The 11,931-nt window shown below is 41.0% G+C and overlaps 1 protein-coding gene across 1 annotated transcript in view; it reads right to left on the bottom strand.

Moving 5' to 3' along the window:
* Positions 1-10,974, bottom strand: part of WDR17 (WD repeat domain 17) — a 76,920-nt gene extending 65,946 nt beyond the window's left edge. The window contains exon 1 of the mRNA XM_082863666.1: positions 10,862-10,974. The gene's annotated coding sequence lies outside the window, so the exon portion shown is untranslated. The remainder of the gene's footprint in view (positions 1-10,861) is intronic.
* Positions 10,975-11,931: the final 957 nt, after the last annotated feature.

Consider the following 11,931-nt stretch of genomic DNA (forward strand, 5'->3'; position numbering starts at 1 on the left):
GACAAAAATTGTGAGTTGCCCAAGACAAAGGAACATGTTTTATTCATATTTGCATAGAAGGTACAAAATGTTTGTTGCGTGAATTGACACATGCTAGAAGAGTTTGTCAACTAGTGGTAGTTCACATGAACCGAAGGGGTGTGTGGGTGTGTGTGTGTGTGTACATAACTGCAACTTGGAAAGGGGCTAAAGAAATGTATCCAAATTACAGGTAATATACTCATCAACAAGGGAAATGGGATTACCATTCAATTCCTTGCAGAGAAATGGCTAATCAGATTATTTCAGAAATTAATTTTTAAAGGGAAAATACAACGCAAACTTGAATTGGTAAAATTAGTTTATAATCATGTAAGGTACCACGTGTTTACTATGTCACTATAAATACAATATAGTTGAAAGGAATACCTTGTCTGCAGGGCACATAGCAGTTCTCATGTCATACTTCCTGACCTTTTTCCATGAGCACTATTTACCATATTTGCAAGAACTGAGAAAAGTAAAATATTTCACATCATGGAATCGCAGATGAATATTATCTTGCATAAAAATACATATTTTTGATTGTATTTCAGGTATTTTGATTATCTGAGAGTGTATAGAATCTGGTTCATTTAGTATAAGAATGGCCAATAGTGTTCAACTCTCACGACTCCTTGATGGTCTGGAGCGCAGGGTTGAAACCTTTAGCTGATCTCAGAGCGGAAGCATGTCACGATCACTTAGCAGTAACTGAAACAGGAAGGAGAAAGTCATGGTGACATTTACTCCACATCTTTACATCTGTGTATTCCTCCACGGGTCTAACTGACTAATTTATTGTTAAAATCACAAATTTAACTTAATTCGTAGTCAGAAAATTTTTCCTGCCTTTTAAGATTAGTGATGGAAGGAAATGAAAAGAATCAAAGGCTAGATGTCATTGCGTTAAAGAAAATAAATAAATAAAGTGGCTTGCAACGTCAGAAAACTTACTGCAGGGATTCATACAACACACAAGTAACCTGTGGTCTGACTGCGGGTCGTGACCTTTTTATATCCCTCTCTGCACCTATACCTTTTTATGAGCTCATCACGGGCCGACTATATATCCTGGCCTGTTGCCTTTGGACTTGCCGTATGACTTGCTTTCCCCAGCGATATGTGGGCAGAAGTCAGAATGGTCCAGCTCCAAGCTCTGGCTGTAAGGCTTGCTTCCTTTCACACCCATCACCATGAGGAGGACATTCCACAGCTACCCTCTTGTAGGGAACAGGGTGGGGCTGGGGAGGGGGGAATGCTATTTTCCCCCCAACAGGATCTGACTATCTAAAAGTAGTGGCTGAAATACTAAGACGCTATGGAGAGCTTTTCATAATCTCATGGGACTGGAGGGAAAAAAACTGGCGTCCATATGCTGCCAAGGAAGAAAATGGCCTAATAATGGTGCCCTTTCAGTGAGAACCACGTGGGTCCACACCTTGACACTGGCGTGAAATAGACGCTCCTTTACAAAGACTGAAGTTCAGCTTCAAATAGATTCATTCAATGATTGCATTGAGGGGGTCTTCCCTACCCTCATACTTTCCAAAAGCAAAAGCACGTTCTCTCTGGAGAAAGAGAATATTAAATCGTCAGGCTGCAAAGCGATCAAGGGAATTCCAAAGAGTGAGGAGACCAGTCAGGGGGAGACAAACAGACTAACGGCGGCTTCGCCTTTGCCAGGGAGCGGGAGGAAGAGGTGACTGCCATCAAAGCGGGGAGGAGAGAGTCAGATGAAACCTGCGGGAGTCCTAAAGGCCGGCATGAGCTAGAGCACCAGCTCAGAATAACTGGAGGCCCCCGGTGCAAGCTGAGCGGCCCTCACCTGTCAGATCTTCTCCTCAGGCCTCAATCGGGGGCTTAGGAGAAAGAGGGGGGCAAATCAGACATAGTCCCCCTTAGTGGCTCAGGCACAGAGGAGGCACTCGGCTACTGAGAGCTGACAGGCATGCAACTCTGGATAGGCCCCTGAATCCTTCTCCCAAATGGAGCACAAGCCTTCAGCTACTCGGAGAGAGGAAATACATACCCTCACTCCCAGGGACGATGGGGAGGGAGTAAAGCAAAGCCCATCTGCCGCTAGGGAGGGACAGATAACCCTCCTTCCTGCCCACAGAACTGGGAGAAGGGAAGAAGCAAAAGCTACCAGCCCCTGGGGGGTGGGCAGGGAAACATCTTGGGCTCCCATCCTGAGCCAGAACGAAGCCCAGATCTGCCGCTGAAGAGGTGCTTTCTCTCTTACTCAGCACCCACCCCAGATATAAAGTGGAGTTTGGCTGCCTCAGAGCGGGCTTGAGGAGAGGGAGACACGCAAGTCTCCCCTAAAAACCAGATTCCCGCAATCTGGGAGATCAGATGATAGGACAGTCGTACACTGGGGTACTATACAATAATTAAAATGAACCATACACAGCGAAATGGATGAACCATACAATGTAATGATGACTGAGAGTCACACATGAATATCATAGGATTCTAATATTTATAAAAGTTTAAAGACCAGCAAAGTTAATCTATGCTACTAGAAGTTATGAGAGAGTTTTCTTCAGGGAAAAGGAAGTTGTGACAGACAGGAGCCATGAGGGAGATTTCTAGGAAGCTCACAATGTTTCTTTTATGCTAATTATGCTGATGTGCAAATTTGCTGGTACAAAACAGTAAATTGCACATTTCTGCTGTCAGGTATATAATCTAAATAAAAAGAAATTATACACTAAGAATCCACAGCAGTGCTTTCTAATACTAACAAAATTAAGAGGGGAAAATAAACTGAAATGACTTGTCCACATATAAGTAGGTGTTGTATAATTGGATTATATTTTCTAACTTCACTTGGACACTTTCATTTATCTTTTTATTTTGCCCCTAGAGTTTCCTGCCCCATTTACCACCCCCAGCCATCATATTTTGCAACATGTTAAGTCTTTCTCTGAGATATGCACTAATGCTGCTTTAACCCACAAGTATTTTTAGAAGCAACGTCAGGGACAAGCGGATGAGGAAGGTGGACACAAGGAATAAATAATCTCACAACAGGAAATGGGTAAAAACCAAAGTCTGCAAAGCAAGCAGCAGGGGACTGAGATGGGCTAGATTAAGGATATGCATTTGGGGGTGCACAGGAACACCCACAGAGTCTGATGACTCAGCGTGATGGTTCACAGTGGATGCCTGCTAATGCCACGCCCACAGCAGATCCTCGGACTCCTCAGTCGGGACTATTCCACAGGGGTGTGCCCCAGAGCAATCTCCACCAGCACGTGCCTAAACGCTGGCAGCGATCTGTAGCGACACACAGCTCCCATCCCAGCATTTCATGCCTTGACAAGACCTTCCAAAAATATTAAACAGCTACATCCTAAGAACAATTTGAAAGCTCACCCTTGGAAAACAACAAATCAGTATAGCTGACAACACCCTCCAGTTACTGGTGATTCTAACCACTAGTAACAAAGTGACAATCGATACAGTATACCTCTCTTTAGCTTAGGTCACATGATATTTTTAACATGTAAGAACAAAAATAGTTGAAAATGAAGTATTTTTACCAGAAAATATGACTATATGAAAAGTAAAAATAGGGCTTCCCTGGTGGGGCAGTGGTTGAGAATCTGCCTGCCAGTGCAGCAGACACGGGTTCAAGCCCTGGTCTGGGAAGATCCCACATGCACCGCGATGAAGACAGTGGCTCCCGCTCGCCGCAACTACAGAAAGCCCTCGCACAGAAACGAAGACCCGACACAGCCAAAAATAAATAAATAATAAAATTTTAAAAGGTACTATAGTCGTGTCATAGGTACTACGTGAAAGCGCACTAAACGGAGGGAGCAGCAAAAGCAGAGACTGACCAGGAAGCACTCCGGGGAGCCTTGAGAAAGAGAAAAATTGATCAAAGTATATAAAGATGTGTATTCAAAGGTCAGGGTCACAAACATATCACCATGCAGAGAGTCAGGGTAGTTTTCTTGAACTCCTCTTTGTCCTATTCAGAAGTTTGTTAATTTTCTTAATAGAAATCTATTGCCTATAGTAATTTTTTTAAAAACCTAAAAATATCATGTTGAAAATCAGTGTTTAAAATTTGAATACACTATATGCTCAGAGTGATGCAAAAAATTCTAGTGAGCACATATAGTTAATATGTTAGTATTTACTATACGTGCTCATTAGAAAGCATTCGGAAATTGCCAAAAAAAAAAAAAAATGGAAGGTTTTTTTTTAAGCAGCCACTAGCCCACTAACTTGAGAACTTCTTCCTCTGTCTAGTACCCATAATTCTAAACGAGCACTATTTTCACTGATAGGTACAGCCATAGGTTATCAAGGATAAATATAACTTTAAAATCTCTAAATCGGTGCATCTCGAAGTGTGGTTCTCCGGTCTCTTGCATCAGAATTAACTGAGAAACTTGCTAAAAATGAAGATTCCTGGATCACAATCTAGGGCCAGTGGATCTTGGGGTGGAGTCTGGAAACCTGCTTTTTAACATCATTTCCAGATGATTTATACAGCACAGTAAAGCTTGAGAACTACTTACTCGGTTCAACAATAGCAAAGATGTTTATCAGATAAACTGCCTCTGGTAACTTCTACTGACCAGATTAATCTCTTAAATTTCAATCATTCCTAAATTTACCTTTCATGTGCTTGGCAGGACATTATATCTCAGCATCTCCAACATATGTCAAATCCTAATGTTCTTAAAAGCTTAGATGATAAAATAGGTCACAAAGTACAGTATTAACCTATGTTAAAATCCTGGATTAGAGAGCAAATAGAAAAGAATAAGGTCATTATGGTTGTTCTAGTTTGGACTCACAGAATGACCACTTATACCAGTATGAATTCCAATTTGATCAGCAAAACAAAGGATTATAGGTAAGACGGAGAAGACCAGAACACTAATTCAAAGATGTGGCAAAGTGAATGCAGTTATTTCATCATCCATCTATATACTTAATCTATCATTCATCTAGATATTTATTTTTATACTTCCTACATTTTAACCACCAAAGTGAAAATTATATGGATTTGAATTATGAAATTAGATTTTCAAGGCGCTTGAAGGATTACAGAATCTCTTGACCTGCAATGTGGAAAAGATTTTTAATTTGATCAAAGATGTAATACACTTTTCTTGAACAACAGGGTCATTCATATACCTTCAATTAACCATTCTGAGAGACTCAGCCAAAGAGAAATAGAAGAGTGAGATCACGTATTTTTCACCCATAAACTAAGAAGAGGTAAATATTCCACTGAAAGAGACATCATGAAAGTAAACATGTAAACATTGTCATAATAAAGATGTAGGATTATTTTTATAATAGGGTATGGCAAAAATAAGTAGCTTTATTTTTATAAATAGGATCATTCCTCATGAAGGAGGACTTGAGACGCTATGGCATGAACTGTTCTGTCAAACCTGAGGATGCCCATCCCCCTTCTAATTCATCTGTTCTGTAAGTTGGACTTTGTATATGAGTTTTTCAAGTAGGGTGGGTCTTTATGTTATCTGTGTCTGAAAATCAGGATTCTCATTTGGCAGAAACAGTCAGTTAGACTGGCATTTTCATGTTCTGGGCCAAGGGTGTTAAAATTTATTTTTGTCAAGGGCTTCCCTGGTGGCACAGTGGTTGAGAGTCCGCCTGCCGATGCAGGGGACACGGGTTCGTGCCCCGGTCCGGGAAGATCCCACAGGCCATGGAGCGGCTGGGCCCGTGAGCCATGGCCGCTGAGTCTGCGCGTCTGCAGCCTGTGCTCTGCAATGGGAGAGGCCACAACAGTGAGAGGCGCACGTACCAAAAAATATATATATATATATATATATTTATTTTTGTCAAATGCTGAGAAAAACCAGCAAAGGAAATCAAATGGATTTAAAGCTTGAAAGCTTTAAGAAACAGCTCACACCAAGTCACTACATCCAAAATTTCTTTTATATATGCATCCATACATTGATATGAGGCCGGAAATAAATCCTAAAGTTTGATAAGTGAAGAGTTGTATCAGCTAAGGCAGGACCAGCGCATATATGAGACAGGTTACTAATCTAGTCAACGGGCCACCTGTCAAAAATTATTCCCTTAGCCACCATAAAATTCCCACAAAGCTGAACTAATGTAATTAATAATGCAAGTGAGATATTGTGTCCAAAAAGCTACTATTGAAATTTAAATGTTTATGAAATGTATCCACAATTGTATTCAATATTTTCAGGAATGAGTTCATTTATTTAGTAGTTTAAGTAAAGTTTCAAAGGTGGAGTTGTATACGAACACTACCAGTTCAAGAGAGGACTAGGTCCAGTGGCACAATGTACCTTCTATCAGTACCTCTAAAGCGTGACCTTGCGTTAGAATCACTTGAGCATCCTGAAAACACTGATTCCAGATGCTCCCTCAGATATTCTGATTTGGCAGGGCTGTGGCCTGGAAGTGTGCACTTCTGACATTTTCCCAGGGGATGCTGGTCTAAGATACATGTCGAATAACACCATTCTAGATGGCGTCTAGTACCAAAGGGTCAGAAAGTCTAGAAAATAAATGTGTCCAACTTCAAAATTTTACCCAATGGTAACCATAATCCAGGCTTCAGATGTAACTTCCAAAAGCTTCTTATTTCTAACATTCAATTGTAGATGTGATGGCTATGTACACTTAAGTACCATTGAGGTGCATTAGGATAAAGAATTTATAAGATAACTGGATCCCCCCCAAATCACAGAAGACTTTGCAGAAAAACTTAAATCATATTAATGAGCGAATCAAAAACTTTTACAAACACTTTTTAATTAAAAAATTTTACAAACACTTTTTAATTAATATTTTAAGCAAACTTTCTATATGATGAGACCAAACACATGCAATTTGTTCATTATGTACAATAGTCACTTAAAAAATACAAAAGTGATCTAAATCTTAACTACTCAAACTTTTGAATTAGTCACTTAAAGAAATATAATAAAAGAGAAAGGTGATATATTTTTACACCTCTTTAGGGAGCAGCACAATGCGGAGTGTTAGAGCCTGAGGTTCCAGACCAGCTTTCCCATTGAAATTTTCCCAATTTTGAGCAACTTAATTTTTGTGTGTTTAGTGTTAATGGTGTTAGATTGACTGGTCTCTAAGAATCCTTCTAGCTTAAATTCTGAAATGACTCCTTCAAACCTGCTACCCTGTTTATCTTAAAAATAAAATTTGCATAATTCTTTTCATTAAGACTCATTCAAACAGTTTTATCTTAATGGGCCAAAATTAAGTATTACCTACTTCTTATTAACCAACTATTCAATTTTCAGGGCTCCATGTGGCGCTGTATTGTATTGAAAAATGAAGTTTTTCCAACAGCACATCATACACGACTGGTCTGTGTAGTGAGAACTATTTTCTGCTTTCCAATTGGAAAGTTTTTTTGTGTATGAGATATGAAATTGAGCTTATTATACATAATTGCAAATGAGCCCACCTGAGATACTGGTACATGCTCATAACTTAAAGTGTCAACAACTGGAAGAGAACAAGTCTGAACATAAGGTAAATTACTTAACAACCTCCACTATGAGTTCTCTACATCTGAGCATTCAAATTTATAAACCAAATTTTAAATGGTGTAACATCCTCACCAAAGCATGGAAAATTATTTCTTGCACCTTTTGATGCAACGTGATGATGAACATGACAGTTATCAATTATCCCTTTAATAGCAAATAACATTGCTGAATTATCTCCTATGATCTTACTGTGCAAGATTTGCCTGTTTCTGTGACACATATATTTCCTAAACTAGAATACAGACTTCCAGAATTTTAGGAGATAATTACGCTACTAAATCAATGTTGTAATAAAAAAGTAAGCCTTTATCATTATTAAAAAAAATTATCTCACTCAAGTAGCTGATAATGTGATATCTAGATGCAATTCCAGGTTGCTTTTTTTTTTAACAAAGTCTAGCCTATTTCAAGTTATATTTGTCTAGTCATTGAGATCAAGTAAAAACAACCTGAAACTTGTCTCCTCATGTGACAGCCCATGTTTTACCATGAGAAGTTTTGAAATTCTTCTAGTCAGTCATGATGGGATTTTTTTCCCTTTCAATACACAAAGGCAAAGGTCAAAGTTGATCATTTTAGTGTATTTCTCTACCAATTTTTATAACCGAAGTTACAAGTCCTTCTTGAACAGTAACAGTAACCTCAAGCAAGAGGAAGCTTTTCCTTTAGGATCTGTTTCTCTACAGAGTAAATTCTTTGGGGAATTTCTAAGATTCTCTCCAGGTAACCATATCTAATTTCTTGCTCATAAATCTCCAAGGAACAGTCTCGTCAACAGTGAGAGAATCATCTCCACGTGATTATCATAGAACACAGCATGGTCTTGGATGTTGAAAAATGCCAGCCACTCTTGGTCTAATGTATGTTTCTCACATGAAAGAAAATGAGGTGTCAGTTAGTAAGAAATCCCTCCCAATCTCCTAATGTGATTTCTATGGATTATAATATTCTCAGTAAGATCTCTGTTCCTGAAGACACACTGGAAGCTACATACATAATTTCACTTTAATATTTCAATCTGCTACATGGAATAGATACAAAATACAAGATGAGATAATTCAGCAATTGCAGAAAGTAGTAGTAATGTTTGTATACTCATCATTACCATGAATGGCTGGGTAAACACGTTATTCAGTAATCTGGTAAACCATTACCTTTCTTGCATATTAGATCTGACTTTGAATAAATTCTGGAATACAGGAAGGACATTTGGATCCTTCCAAATTGTTTGAATTTCATTTTAGTCTTCATTACAGAGTTTAGGCAAGTAAAATTAGGTAGTATGGAGAATTTGCACATATTTTATTGACAGGGACAGTCTAATCATTCATGGTGGACTTCCAGTATCTACTGGGGCAAAACAAACAAAAAAACAAACATAAAACTGTTCTTACTCTTCTCTGAGCAATATAAAAGCTGCTGTAGCTCACCCATGCTCAGGTAAGGGCTGCAGGGTAGAGTCCACAGAACACAACAAAAAACACTCTAGCTCTAGAAGTCCGTCTACTGGGAGCAGAGGAATTTAAAAACATTATTTTCTAAGCTAAAATGATTTGCAGCTTTTGAATATATAGGATTATTGTGTGAGTAGTAACAAAAGTTTTTAGTACAGCAATATTTAATCATTAAAGATAAAAAGAATGAAGAATTTCAAACTTTTAAGTAAATATATCTATTTTTTTTCAGAGATACCCACAGTTCTTTAAGTATTCCTATTACTATAAACACAGGGAAAATCAGCTCAACATAAGTAGTAAAATTCAACTAGCCATTTTAATATAGAGTAAGTTTGTGGAGCTCACTTAAGAAGTATATGAGTTTGCTTTCCATGTGGGCCCTTTCAAACAAGCCTTGGTTAATTCCAGTTGAGCAAACTTCCCAGGAACTCTCAATGCAATGACCTAAACCTAGCATTTGTAACATTAATCTCTAAACTATCACCTAAAGCACGGTTCCCCAAACTCTGGTGAATTAACTGACAACTTTTCAAAGGCATTTAATTACTGTATTTAATTTTAGATCACAGAACAGGAAAGACTGTCAGACTGATTTCTCAGATCTCTGCCTTCACACAGGTAAGACGTGACCACGCTCACTTTCTTGCAAACTTAGGCCAGTGAGGCAGAATCTCAACAGGATGTAAGAGAGCGCTTTTCTGCAGGGGCTGTCCACACCACAAGCCCAGAATCAGCTCCACTAACGCCAGTAAGAGGGAGACAACATAACACCCAAGACCATGCTGTGTTCTATGATAATCACACCAAGACTATCCTCTCACTGTTGATGAGCCTAGGAGATTTGTGAGCAAGAAATTAGATATGAAAACCTGGAGAGAATCTTTGAAATTCCCCAAAGAATTTACTGTTAGAGAAACAAACCCTAAAGGGAAAGCTTCTTCTCACTTGAGGTGACTTAAAATGTTCAAGGAGGACTCGTAATTTCGGTTATAAAACTTGGTAGGGAAATGAGTTTCTCCGAAGGGTATCTATTTCTGAAATACTCGACAATGAAAGAAATGGAATCTCTCTCTTCAAACCATTGTTGGAGACTTTTAAATAAAAAAAGTCAACAAATACATATACAAATGGACATGGAAGTTACAAAACAAGTGTGCTTTACTTCTGATACATGATCCAAGGCATCACTAAACTTCATTCAAATCAACTGCTTTTACTTAATATAGTAAAAAACAATAAAAGTCAGCTCCAATGCTTGCTCCTTTTAATATCTGCATGCAAAAAAGTAAGTCTGGGTTTGTTAGCTTCTGAAAAATAGGAAAGATTATATTTTTAAGATTCGCTTAGCACACAGTGCGCCTCTGAGATTCAATACTGTCTTTTTTCTGGGACGCGCTTCCCTTTGACCCCAGGGTTTCTTGCCGCAGCCTGAGTACGAAGGCCACCTTCAGGGGGGCGGGGGTCCTTACAGAAGCGCCCGTGGGCACAGTAACGAGAGCGACAATCTAGACTCTATACGCACTGAGGCTGAATAAGCTTAAAACATAAGGCAGTGTCCCCGGTCAGGGTCGCAGGTGACACTCCAGGGGCAGTTCAGAGGCGCAAGGGCTGCTGCTGCTTCTGCTGCGTCCCGTCGTCGGCCGGTGAGCGGCGCGGGCGCTCGGGGCCTCATCGCCTGCCAAGCCCCACAGGACGCGCGCACGCGGGTCCGCGACCGTCGCGGGGGCGGGCGGACCCCCACCAGCCCCGCGACGCCCCATGGCTTGAAGATCGCCCTCCTCCAGCCCGCGTCCGCCCGCGTCCCTCGCCCTGCGGCCCGCCGGCCCCTACCTGCAGGACGAGGCGACCGCAGCGGCGGACAGCGGAAGGTGCTGAAGCGGGCGCGGCGGCCGGACCCGACCCGCACCGCCCTCTCCTCCTGCGCCGCGGGCTCCGAGGCTGCGCGGCCGGGCCGCGGGGTCTGAAGGGCGCGGAGGCGGGCTCTGCAAGCCTGGCCGCGCGCGCGGCGCTCCGGGTCCCGCTCCGAGCCCCACGTGACAGCCACACTGGCCGCTGATTGGAGCGCCTGGGGAGAGGCGGGGGCGGCCCCTGACCCCCGGAGACTGTGCGCGCCCAGGTGGTTACCTGGCAACCGGGAGTCGGCTCTGAAGTTGTGGTTCCCAGGCCCTGGGTTAGGCTTCAGCAGAGTTTACAGGGAGGCTGAAAGTGGAGGAAAGAACAGTGAACCGCCGGCGTTCTCACCACCTAACAGATTCCGCACACCGGGCTTGCACTTTCTAGGAAAATGAGTCAAGTATACAATAAATAAATCACCCCATCTTCTTGAGGAGCCTGAGGGAGGGAGTTGAGCCTCCTTCAGAGTCTAGGCTACACTGGCCTTGATGCTCACCTGGAAGGTGAGTACAGAATGCGGTCTCTTCTGCACTTCGTTATAGTCTGACTGGGCTCAAGAAGCTCTGTGCAAAACTCCTATGAATGCGATTTGTCTCTATTGGTGGATTTGTATGTAGTTAATACACCTGCCCTCAAAGTGTGCAAACTGACATTTTCCTTGTGGAATCTGGTTGAATGGAAATGGCGCTGTCATTCATATTTCCTTCTTCGTATCTCTGAAATATCTTCACTACCAATGACCTTTATCAAACACCCAGGAGACAATAAACCTTCATATACTCGGAATATGTGTTTAATAACATTTACTGAGCTCTAATTATATGTCAGACTCTGAATAGTTAATAAATTTTTTGTTTTTTTAATAGCATTTTTCAGATCTTTTAAAAAATTAATTTATTTATTTATTTCTTCATTTTTGGCTGCCTTGGGTCTTCGTTGATGCGCGCGGGCTTTCTTTAGTTGCGGTGAGCAGGCGCTACTCTTCGTTGCGGTGCGCGGGTTTCTCA

The sequence above is a fragment of the Leucopleurus acutus genome, assembly GCF_964270905.1.
Source record: "Leucopleurus acutus genome assembly, chromosome: 21".
Taxonomy (NCBI): domain Eukaryota; kingdom Metazoa; phylum Chordata; class Mammalia; order Artiodactyla; family Delphinidae; genus Leucopleurus; species Leucopleurus acutus.